The 13,250-nt window shown below is 40.4% G+C and overlaps 1 protein-coding gene and 1 pseudogene across 3 annotated transcripts in view; both read left to right on the top strand.

Moving 5' to 3' along the window:
- The window catches only part of ARHGAP15 (Rho GTPase activating protein 15), an 806,341-nt gene that overhangs the window by 509,000 nt on the left and 284,091 nt on the right, over nucleotides 1-13,250 (top strand). The gene's annotated exons all lie outside the window — the stretch shown is intronic.
- On the top strand, nucleotides 945-1,204 carry LOC101642865 (annotated as a pseudogene).

Genomic DNA, 13,250 nt, shown 5'->3' with positions numbered 1-13,250 from the left:
AGCCTATCTTATTTAGACAGACCTGCAGAGATAATAACATGCACAAAAACAAGACAGAGCAAAACCAAGCAACAATATACAGCACCACCACCACAACAAAAGTAAACTCTGCTGAGTTGTCAACAATCAAAACAAAACACAACAAGAAAGAAAAGCTTGTAGTTAATTCAAGGATAGTTTGTTTAAAAAATGTATTTCTATGGACTGGACCCAGCTCTGTTTCTGATGACAGTATTTTACATTGTTCTATGAGGTCATATTATTTTTCCAGAAGTACTCAGTTATGCTACACTTTTAAAATCACATTTCTTTAAAGATTTGAATGCCCTCAATTTTTGGCTACTCTATTGAAGTTTGCAATCCAGAAAAGACTAGAATATCCAGTCTCTACTCATTTTCATTAGAGGAAGTCATTATGCCATTAGGCATTGTTTCAACACAAGTAGCCTGCTGTTTTTAATCAAGTAATTGAATGGTAACTATGACTTATAAGTGACATGCCTCAGAATGGCTGGGCATAGGCTTGCTTCCCATAACCACGCATCCAGTTGAGCATCACCTCGTTTCCTTTAGTTCAGGCTTGGAAAGCCATGCTGTTCCTGTTCTATGTTGGATTCCTTCCCAGTGAATATCTCACCTGGTTGATTCAGTGTTAAGAATTCCATGTAGATCTCAGGACATACATATTTTGAGGATAATTTTTGATTTAAAAGAGTCTGTCAAAGTATTTGAAAAAAAATTGCAAATTCAACAATTACACAGATCTATTTGGAGCTCATGAAGACAGGATATCAATACCCTAAATTTTGACATGGTTCCTATGGGACAAAAGTCAACTCTGCTGAGCTGTCAAAAGCTCTATAAAGACTCTGAATACAGCTCTTCCGCCCTCTTCGCTTTTTGCGGTGGGGCGTGCTGCGCCGGTCCGCGCCTCGTCCTTCACCATGCCTCGCAAAATTGAAGAGATCAAGGACTTCCTGCTTACATCGCAGTGGAAGGATGCCAAGTCTGTCACGATGAAGAAGAACAAGGATAACGTGAAGTTCAAGGTGCGGTGCAGCAGGTACCTCTACACCCTGGTCATCACCCACAAGGAGAAGGCTGAGAAGCTGAAGCAGTCTGCCCCCAGGTCTGGCAGTGAAAGAGCTGAAATGAACCCGGCTGGCTGATGCAAACTATAATAAAAAAGTTTTTTAATCTTCAAAAAAAAAAAAGACTCTGCATACCACAATGTCTTTAACATAGGACTCCTAGCTTTGTTGTTTTAAATATAATGCTCTCCTGGTTCTTTGCATTTTTAATCATATTTTAGTAATTTAATTCTTCGGTCTCCCTACAGGGCAGTGAAATACCTTAAGGATGGTGTTATAAAGATGACAATACGCTTTCTTTCTACTTTGTCTTAAAGGTAGATAGGTTGGCCATGTATTTCAAACTGCACAGTACAATACGCGAACATGTGTATTTGGCTTAGAGTTTGACAGTGCGAGAAACGTGCATTTTTTCTGGATTTAAGTATTGAATCTGACTTGGTGTGACTCGTTCCCTTAGTGTGATCTGTTACGTCGGAAGTTTTAATGATTCCCTCTATGACACCAAAGCACCCATCAGCTGACGAGCTCGTAATCCATTTCTCCTGCACAGATCTGTGGTCTCAAAACAACCCTTCTTGAACTTGAACTTGATATCTTCATCCTAAACTTACACTTTAACACGCCCCTCCCCACAAACTTGCTGTTATTTTTTTATGTCTTAGCCCAGTGAAGAGTCTTACACCTTCTTGTCCCTGTCTTAAAAATGTGCTAAACAACTTCTTTCTCGTGATGCATAACTAACCTCATCACCAAGCCTAGTGTTCACTACTTTCTTAATGCCACTTTAATCTGATCCTTCTTTCCAATCCCCTAAGACCTTGATTGTGCCCCATCATTTCTTTTTAACTTTCTGTGTACTCTTTCTTCTCCCTAAAGCCCTCTCTCCTCCTATACACCTGCTAAATGTGTACTTGCCCTTGGCATGGAGCAAAAAATCCAACTCTCCATGCCATCTTCTCTGACTCATATCCACAACCACCTGTTCTGTTTCTTGAAAAGTGTTAGGCCCCCTTTTTACACTGTGTCCACGATGGCTTTGCCAAATTTAGTCTTTATCACATGATATGTATTAGAAAGTACTAACATTATGTATGGCATGCGTGGGCATTCCGTAGACTTTATCTTTGTTTTTCAGAAACAAGGCACTCTTGCATCAGTATGAACATGCCTTGAATGGGTTTCTTCACTGTTTCCCCATTCAGAATGTGTGGACCTTGGATTTAGAGAGTGTGCCTGGTTCATCACTGTTTCCTCAGAGCTTATTTCAGTAGTGCTGGCTCAATTAATGATGGATGATTCATGGATAAATGTGGATATTTCCCATGATATCTGCTAATCGACCCATCTATGCACTCATCCTTAGAAGATTAGATTCTATAGACTGAAGTTTCTTTGGTCTGCTACAGAGATTGTGATTAAATGTCTCTAAAAAACACAATAGGAAGTTACGCTATTCAGAAAGTAAGGAATCAGACTTAAAAGTGGAAGTAAGATATTTTAAAGTGTGACATGATCTATAGCTATAGTTTATATATTTCAATAATTTCAGAAGGATATGAATAATCACAGCAATGACTCATATCAACATATATTCAATCTATGTTCAAGGCAGAACCCACTTTCTGTCCTTCGTACGGACATAGGAAGATTTTTTTTTAAACAAATAGCGTTAAATTGTTTTATAAACAAGAGATTTGATGAATTAAGGGCAAACTCCAATGCTTTTGAGACTTAACTAGTATCATAAGAGTAGAATGCCCAACTTAGGAGTTTAAAAAAATCATGTTCTTTTATCTGAACCTTCAGGCTCTGTGCCTACTTCCCTGTAAGTTTGTGTATAATTTTTCCCATTATCACCCCTAAGGTCTCATTCACCATCACCACTTTCCAGACATCTACCATCTACAGAATAGCGATGTTTCTGATTATCTTTTCCCAAATGTATTAGCTGGAATTATTTAAAGCTGAATCTTGCTTATTATTTCCTACTTGTATTTCTAAACTCCTTAAGTCCATTTGCATGATTCTTTCGTCCTCACAGATGTCCACAGTTCCTCCCCATTTAGTATCATCAGCAAATTTAATTAATGCTCTATTTACCTCTCCTTCTAATAAAACCAGTCTCTTGTTTCATTTCATCATACAAAGTAAAAATGTATTGGCAATAAAGCAGTCCGAAGAACTCTTCCCTCATGGTAGGAGGGTAAGTTAAGGATACAAAGAAGAGCCATGTGGGGAGGAGTGGACACTGCAGTGTGTTGGTGAATGCGCTTGCTATTGCCCTGAAGCAAAACCTTTTTCACAGCAACCACACTTTGGCAGATTGCCTGGGTTGGTACTGGTGTGCGTGCGTGTGTGCGTGCATGCACAAGCATGTACATAATTGTGTGAGTGTATTTCATTCCTGGAAGGTAGCTATATTACTCTCACTGAGGAAATGTTACTAAAGAGGTACTTATTAAGATATAGATAGCATATTTAAAACTATAAATACAAAGTTAGCCTATAGTAGAGCTACAAGCTATAGACACATGTGCCTTGATATATATAGACTTTTGATTATCTCCGGAAAACTTTTTTTAAATTACTATGGTTTACATTGTATCCCAGTCCTTAACTTGGCAAATATTTTATTTTTTAATCATTTTATCAGGGGCTCATACAAACTCATCACAATCCATACATATATCAATTGTGTAAAGCACATTTGTACATTCATTGCCCTCATAATTCTCAAAACATTTCCTCTCCACTTAAGCATTAGGTCCTCATTTTTCCCCTCCTCCCCACTCCCCCCTCCCTCATGAACCCTTAATAATTTACAAATTATTATTTTGTCATATCTTACACTGTCCGACGTCTCCCTTCACCCACTTTTCTGTTGTCTGTCCCCCAGGGAGGAGGTCACATGTGGATCCTTGTAATCGGTTCCCTCTTTCCACCCCACCCTCCCTCCACCCTCCCAGTATCGCCACTCTCACCACTGGTCCTGAAGGGATCATCCACCCTGGATTCCCTGTGTTTCTAGTTCCTATCTGTACTAGTGTACATCCTCTGGTCTAGCCAATTTGTAAGGTGGAATTGGGATCATGATAGTGAGGTGGGGAGGAGGCATTTAGGAACTAGAGGAAAGTTGTATGTTTCATCGTTGCTACACTGCACCCTGACTGGTTCGTTTCCTCCTCGCAACCTTATTGTAAGGGGATGTCCAATTGCCTACAGATGGGCTTTGGGTCTCCACTCCACACTCCCCCTCATTCACAATGATATGATTTTTTGTTCTGATGATGCCTGATATCTGACCCCTTCGACACCTCATGATCACACAGGCTGGTATGCGTCTTCCATGTGGGCTTTGTTGCTTCTCAGTTAGATGGCTGCTTGTTTACTTTCAAGCCTTTAAGACCCCAGATGCTATATCTTTTGATAGCCAGCACCGTCAGTTTTCTTCACCACATTTGCTTATGCACACATTTGTCTTCAGTGATCATATCAGGGAGGTGAGCACACAATGATACGATTTTTTGTTCTTTGATGCCTGGTAACTGATCCCTTCAGAGCACCTCATGATAATACAGATAGCAAGATGATTTGTGTAGAGGAGATAGAGATCAAATGTATCGAACGCCCATTCTATACTAGACATACTGGCATAGAATGCTAGTACTTTTCAATCCAAGTCAATACTTTCCAAATATACATGAGTTACTACCTGGTATCTCAGTCCTAACTTCCAGAAAATCTTATACACGTTTGCTGTGTTTCATACGAAGCATCGATTATCAGAATGTGGAGAGATTACTATAAAGTCCTTGACTCCACAAGGAAAAATACTTATAAATTTATCGCTTGCCCAGGACATACAGATGGTTGAATAGCTCTGTTGTTGTGTACAGAAGACAATGCATGTTCACAGTTAGTGAAATGAAGACTGATACATATTTTACACGTAGCACAAGGTCACAAAAGATGTCATCACTGAGGCGTTAACTAAATAGTGACAAGGAATATTGTTAAGTAGTCACAGCCTCACATCGTTTTTTTCTTAGTTAGAAAACCTGGATGCATTAATGCATTCTTATAAGAGAATTTTCTCAGATGCCAGAAATTTATAGGCATAACTTCTATAAGCTTTAATGGAGTTTCCTGCCTGCACCTGTTAGAGTGTAGAGTTCTTGCTTTTCACACATAATCCAAAACTGGCTAGGTTCACGGACTTGGAAAACCTAATACTGTGAATCTTTCTTAAACTGTGTCTTCACATATAATATTCATTTTAATCCTTGGCCTGATATATGTATGTCCATGATTTTCCACTCAAATTCTTTCCCCACCAGAAAAGGTTTTTTTTAAAACTGCATTTTAAATGGATGAGGACATTTAAGGCAACTTTTCTGACTTGATAAGCTAGCGGGAAAATACATAAGGACAAATGGTTGGGGTGAAACGGAATTAGTGCTGGAACTCAAGACCTTTTGACTAAAAATCTCTGGTTCTAGAGAGGGTTTGTTGGTTCCTGACAGCCAACAGCTAGAGCTTTGTGTGAAAAATGCAACAACAAAAAAACCAAATCCCAGGGGTCCAAAAACAAGGATTGCAGGTGAAAATAAGAGCTTGGGTGAATTTTCCCCATATTTAGACTGAGATGTCGACTTTTAATATCTAATGGGGTATTTCATTTAAACATAATACATAACTCAGCTGGATGAATGTTTTCTGTAGAAAAAAAGATCTTGACAAATTCTTAAAATTCCATATTTTTCATGAACTCCCACAACTTCCTATTACCAAAAAAAATTTTTCTGCAAAAACTACCACAGATGATACAGAGTTGATGAATGAATTCTGAAGGGTTTGAGATAGCCTCTTCTCCACAATGTGTTCTCGTTGTGCTGTGTCCCAACTGGGAGTGACCCTGAGCACCACAGAACAAACCCTGCCCGTCATGCTCCGCCTTTGCCGGGGGTATGATGTTGGAGCCCATCGTTGCGGTCATTTCCTTGAAGACCATTTCGCTTTTACACTGTCCTTTTGCCTTACCAGGCATGCTGTCCTTCTTCAGGAACTGATCTCCCCTGACAAGCTGTCCAAAGTACCTGAGAGAAAGTCTCTCCATCCTTCCCTCTCAGGCAGTGGCTCTCAACCTTCCTAATGCTGCGACCCTGTCATACAGCTCCTCATGTGGTGGTGACCCCCAGCCAGAAAATTATTTTCGTTCCTACTTCATAACTGTAATTTTGCTACTCTTATGAATTGGACAACCCCTGTGAAAGGGTCATTCGACCCCCAAAGGGGTCGCAGTCCACAGGTTGAGAACCCCTGCTCTAAGGAGCGCTTTGGTCACACTTCTTCCAAGACAGATTTATTTGTTCTTTGAGCAGTCCATGGTATTCTCAGTGTTCTTCACCAGCACCGTAATTCAAGTTCACTGATGCTTCTTCAGTCTTCCTTATTCAAAGTCCAACTTTCACGTGCGTAGGAGGCACTTGAAAATACCCTGATTTGGATCAGATACACCTTATCCCGCAGAGTTACATCCTTGCTTTTCAACACTTTAAAGAGACCTTGTGCAGCAAGACACTATGTCCCTTGAGCTCTTGACTTTATTGTAGAACTAAGCAAGATGAAATCCTTAAAGTCCTGACTCTACTGCCTTTTGCCTGTCTGGATCGTGGGCCTGGGACCAGTGTCAGTTGTCTTCCAGTCAATTCCAACTCACAGCAACCCCATGTGTGTTAGACTAGAACTGTGCTCCACACGGTTTTCAAAGACTGCCTTAAAAAAAAAAAATTAGATCACCAGGCCTTGCTTTTAGGCACCTTTGGGTGAACTTGAACTCCTAATCTATTGGCTAGAAAGAAGCCAAGCACATTAAGCACTGTCCCACTCAGGGACTCAGAGGTCACAGGGAGGAAGATGTCTTTTATTTGTTTAACATTGTCAAATCTAAACTGCTAGTTCCATTACATAACAAGGGAAGATAGCTAATGTTCTTAGATTGGAGGGTTAAAGTTAGAAAGAACACAGGGCCCTGGATCCATGAGAAAATAATTTTGCACCCGTTGGTGAAATATCTCACAGGTACCACATATCAAATCTAAAAACAACAAATCTAAAAACAACAGAATAGATCATGGTCTATTTTGAGAACCCATTTGGCCACTTCTTTTTCCGTATCTTCCATTACTCTAGCATGTTCCCTTGAGCGCCCTGTCGGATCAATAATACCTTCCTCCTGGCAGACTCTCCTCAGGACTCTAATTTCTACTACAGCTTGATGTTCAGATGCTCCTGTAACTCCTTTGAGTATTACCTTGAATACAGTTGTAGCAAAAGGTATCAATAATTTAACAATAAATGATTCTGGCTTGTATCTTACTGTTTTCAAGAACTAAGGGAGAGAGTTTGGGTTTCATTTCACTGTGTTTTGAAAAGGGAAAATGGAGCTGTCTTGTCCCATCTACCATGCTCTGTTCCCAAGTTGAGTGTCCCCTCTCCCTAGAACTCTGGCTCATCTCACCTTTTGTGCTAACCCCTTTTTGTATCGAACCAATGGAATGATAGGTGATGTACATTTGTTTCTGGATATAATTGCTTCCATTACAGTTTGTTGTAAAAGTTGAAAGCACCTTGGGAATCCAGGATCTCCTAAGGCTGCTGTAGTTCACGACAGTGTTACTCGAGCTGAGACTAATGGCCTTAGATTGAGTGACTAGAAGAACCTTCAAGCCACTAGGGTGATCAAAGGTGTGCAGCGGAGTGAATGTGCAGACAGCTTTGCACATAGTGCAAATGCAGGACAGTGACCGAGTGGGAGATGTCAGTCACAAAAATACCTTCTCTGTAGTTCTTACCATGGAAGGAGACAGGACTGGTTTTCAGAGATCTTATGATCCAGCAGAGAAAACTGTGCCTCTCTACCACATTTCAGTCTATAGGGGGAAGTTTTTTGTTTTTTTTTGTTTTGGTTTGTTTTTTTTTCTCTTTTTTAACATTTTATTAGGGGCTCATACAACTGTTATCTCAATCCATACACACATCAATTGTGTAAAGCGCATTTGTACATCGTTTCTCAAAACATTTTCTCTCCATTTAAACCCCCGACATTAGGTCCTCATTTTTCCCCTCCCTCCCTGCTCCCCCCTCCCGCATGAGCCCTTGATAGTTTATAAATGGGTATTTTGTCATATCTTGCCCTGTCCGACGTCTCCCTAGGGGGAAGTTTTATATGAATTTATGGAAGATTAACTCTTGAACCTCTCAGTTTAGAGTATTGTGTTCATTTAAAAATAAATATTGCTTAAATTTTACTTGAAGAAATACAGGATTGTTTACACATTTTGACCATATGATAGAAAAGGATTATAAGAATATACCATGCTTGAACCAATAGAGAGGTCTGTGGGGCTGGCCCCAATCCCAACCACGTGAACACCTCCCACTTCCCTCCCAGAAAAATGCACTACAGAGGACAGCACTGAAGCTATAGCTCAGGGAGAGGGGCATGTCTGGTCAGAGCACACAGGAGCAAATGAAGAGGGAATAAGAGAGAGTGGAACACATCCTGGCCCACCAAACCCCGAGGAGAGTATTCCTGCTCAGAATACCCAATGAACAGAGAGGACCATAGGGTCGTCCTCACCACGAGACAAGACATCCTTCACTGACCCATAGCACTATGAGGGACAACACTGGAGGCACAGTGTGGGAATTGTGCCCAATCTGACCCCCACTACACTGAGCAAAATGCTAAGGGCATGCAACAGAGCAGCAAGGGGATGAAAACAATGAAGCCCCCGGGGAATGCCAAAAATAGACTTTGGGGACAGGGCATGGCACTCCATCAGACTGGGTCGGAAAATATGCCTAAAGATCATCAAACAGGCTTTGAATTATTTATAGGCTTTTCTTTTCTTTTTTGCCGGTTTTTTTTTTTTTTGGTTGTTGTTGTTTGGTTTTTTGGTTTTCTTTTGTTGTTTTGTTTTGCCCTGCCTTGTTTTGTGCTCATTATTGTCTCTGCATATCTATTTGGATACGATAGGTGGGTAAACAATCAGGAGGAGAAAACAACAGGACCCACAGTTGGGGGTGGTGTTGCAGGGGATGGACATGGGAGAGGGGAACGGAAGTGTGGGTTAACAAACCCAGGGACAAGGGAACAACAAGTAATCTAAAATTGATGGCAAGGAGATAGTAGGATGCCTGGTAAGGCTTGATCAAGGGCAATGTAACGAAGAGCAGTTACTGAAACATGAATGAAGGCTGAACATGATAGTGGGACAAGAGGAAAGTAAAAGAAAGTAGAGGAAAGAGCTAGGAGGCAAAAGACATTTATAGTGGTCTAAATACAAGCATGTACATATGTAAACATATTTATATGTGATGATGGGGAAATAGATCTATGTACATATATTTATATGGCAATACATTGAGGAAACAGATGGACATTGGGCCTCTACTCAAGTACTCCCTCAATGCAAGAACACTTTGTTCTAACAACCTGGCATTCTGCGATGCTCACCTTCCCGACACGATCACTGAAGACAAGATGGGTGCATAGCAAATGTGGTGAAGAAAACTGATGGTGCCTGGCTATCAAAAGATATAGTGTCTGGAGTCTTAAAGGCTTGAAGACAAATGAGCAGCCATCTAGCTGAGAAGCAACAAAGTCCACATGGAAGAAGCACACCAGCCTGTGTGATCATGAGGTGTCGATAGTATCAGGTGTCAGGCATCAAAGACCCAGAACAAAAATTCATATCAATGTGAATGAGGGGGAGTGCATAGTGGAAACCCAAAGCCCATCTGTAGACAATTAGACATCCCCTTACAGAAGGGTCTCAAGGAAGAGACAAGCCAGTAGGGTACAGTATAGCACCGATGAAACATACAAATTTCCTCTAGCTCTTTAATACTTCCTCCCCACCACTATCATGCTCCCAATTCTACCTTACAGATTGGACTAGACAAGAGTATGTACACAGGTATAGATAAGAGCTGGAAACACAAGGAATGCAGGACAGACAAACCCCTCGGGACCAATAATGAGAGTAGCCATACCAGGAGGGAAAGGGGAAGGTGGGGGCAGAAAGGGGAGAACCGATCACAATGATCTACATATGCTCCTTGGGAGATGGAAAACAGAAAAGTGGGTGAAAAGAGACATCAGTCAGTGTAAGACATGAAAACATAATAATACTTTATAAATTATAAAGGGTTTGTGAGGGAGGGAGGGGGGAAATGAGGAGTTGATACCATGGGCTTAAGGGGAAAGAAAATGTCTTGAAAAGGATTATGGCACCATATGTAGAAATGTGTTTGACACAATGGATAGATGGCTGTATTATGATAAGAGCTGTATGAGCCCCCAATAAAATGATTTAAGTGTATATATAGACCATGCTTATGAATACTTTGTGTTTGATCAAACTTATAGAAATTACCTCCCTCTTCTAAATCTTTTATTACAGGGAGAACATTTCATTTCCCTTTATCTTTTTGCATTGGACAATTGTGGGTGATGTGTATGGGGGGAACATTTGAACCAAGCGTTTGGACTGGCTTGAAACCAATGTGCTGCCCTTCTTTTTGGTCCTGTCCGTTCTATATTGTCGCCGGCCTTTCATGCTCTATCTCCTTCTACCTAAGTAGACTTTTGATCTGAAGTTTGCTCTCAGGTGAAGATCTAATACATTAATCGGCTCCAAGTCTATCTGGTTAGTGAGATTTGATGTAAAAATCGCTCTCTGTGATGTAAAGACAAAGGAATAAAATTCTAATTTCAGAATTTTACACATAAGGATGCTGAGGTAAAAGGAACCTTGTAAGCCTGTTTTTTCTTCCCCAAACTCTGAAGTATGGCATTAGAGTGTTGTTGCTGTTAGCTGCTGTCAAGGTGGCACCAACTCGTGGCCTCCCCAAGGACAAACAAACAGAATGTCACCAGGTCCTAGACCACCTTCACCAGGATGGAATGTAGTGTTCTGAACACCATGTGTCTTGCATGTCTTCCCAATAAAGCCCTAATCTTTCAGCACTCTATCAGGTCATTGCCGCTGTAAGTATTGTTGCTGCTAGGGGCCATCGAGTCAGTTCCAACTCATAGCAGCCTAGGTGTGCACCAGTCCTGCACCATTCTCACCATCATCTGAGCCCATCTTCGCAGCCACTTTGTCAGTCCATCTCATCATTTCTATCTTTGATAGCACTTCCAGAGTCAGCTATAGTGATTATGGACTTTCTAATATTAATCTCAAAGTCAAATTATGCCAGCCCTTGGGGGAAGTCCAGTAGGTTAAAATATCTTTACTTAAATGTTGTACAAAGGAAAACATGAAATGTGTTTTAAACTATTTTTCACTCGTTAGAAAATCATATGCATGAGATAGATACTTAGTCAATCTTGTATAAATGAACATCAATGTATGTAATATTTCTTAGTCTTGTTCACTTTCTTGTACAGATAATGGATCACAAAAGAAGTGGTAGATACTCTGCGAGGTTAGCAGTCCATCCACCAGTGGACAAGAATGAAGCAGAGATGCCTTTCTTAGCTCTTTCGAGTTACTGCATTACAGTGCTCATTGTGCAGGGTAGCATGTAGTTTATCAAATATGTGACCAATTCTCTACTGGCCCCCCAAAGAAACTTCCCCTCTGTTTCTAACTATATTGCTCGACAGAACTTAAGAAGCCAACATCAATTGAGTTTATGAATGCATGATTATAAAAGGTCAAATTGCCTTGAGGGGTTAACAGCTTCTAACTAGGAAAAATGGTCATGTCTTTTTAGTTCTGTATCTGATATTTCACATTATTTTATCTCTAAACTTGGTTGTTTTGCCCAATAATGAAAAAAATTGTAAAATAATTACACTTTTAGATTTCTAATAGGTGTCCCAGAAGGATTTTGAATCATTAAAATGGGTTGTAAAGCATCTTTCAGCCAAGTAAATAATAGGAAATGGAACATCCAAAGATTCAAGCTAGATTGAGGACAATCTTTAAATGCTTTTGAAGTGGGCTGACAGGAACATAAGCCTGAGCTCAAGGGGACATTAGAAAATTCTGCTAATTTTCAATTCCATATTTTAACAAACTTCTGATGCCTCTTCCCATATATCAAAGCAAAGAAATGTAACCAATGGCATAGCAGTATGGTCATCAAATAAATATCATTATCATTTACCCAAAAGAGCAGCATATATATGTATACACACATATACGGAGATGCAGTTTCTAAACAATGGGACATTATATGAAATAGTAATACATTATTTCATAACCTTGCCTCCCAGGGACAACCACTATTAATATTTCAGTGCCTATTCACATGTATATGTAATATATAATATCCTAATATTTGTATCAGGTATGGTATGTGTGTATGTGTGTGTGTGTCTGTGTGTCGTATACCGCTTAACTATTTCAGTGTGTAATGTGAAACTGAGCATTAAGTAATGCTTTCAAGTAAACTTCGCTACCAAGCCCATCTGCCAGACCAAGTGTATTGCTCAAATGTGAGACGTATCACAGGTCTTCAAAAAGTTTGTGGGAAGATTTCATTATCTTAAAATTCTATTTTTCCATAAAATGTTGAAGCCTCCTCATATTAGAAAACAGTCTACTTCAGGTGCCATTGTTTAGTGTACACACTTGTGTAAGATTCACGGTCAGTGCCACAGAAAAGTGCCAACTGATCCCACGGCCATCACGTTTAGTCTGACTCACAGCAGCTCTCTGCCGCGTGTCTGATGATGTGGATCTGGACAGGAGCAGGCTGCCTCATCTCTCCCCTGCATAGCAGTACTTGAACCACTGGCCTTACAATCATCCACCGTGCCACGAGCAGTGCTGCTCATCATTGATCATTTGCACAATAACATTTTAAAATGTATTTCTATAAAAGATGTTTTAGAATGCTCTCTCCCGTAATATGGTTTGCACACCATCCTCCATCAGACTAATATCAATATCTAGACATGGGTCCACCTTTTTCATTACTGGAGCTCCACTGGAGACTACGCTTTATAGTAAGTACTTCATCAAATGTCTAACTTGAACAGCGCGTTGGAGTTCGCCAACTATAGGGTTTTCCATCCAATGTAGATTCCTGTGCCAGACAGGCAGGGAGGACATGGACTTACATTCCTGTGCC

Source organism: Echinops telfairi, unplaced genomic scaffold (genome assembly GCF_000313985.2).
Source record: "Echinops telfairi isolate 266 unplaced genomic scaffold, ASM31398v2 ScPeMD7_4;HRSCAF=17, whole genome shotgun sequence".
Lineage (NCBI taxonomy): Eukaryota > Metazoa > Chordata > Mammalia > Afrosoricida > Tenrecidae > Echinops > Echinops telfairi.
This window is presented reverse-complemented; position numbering and strand designations above follow the sequence as displayed.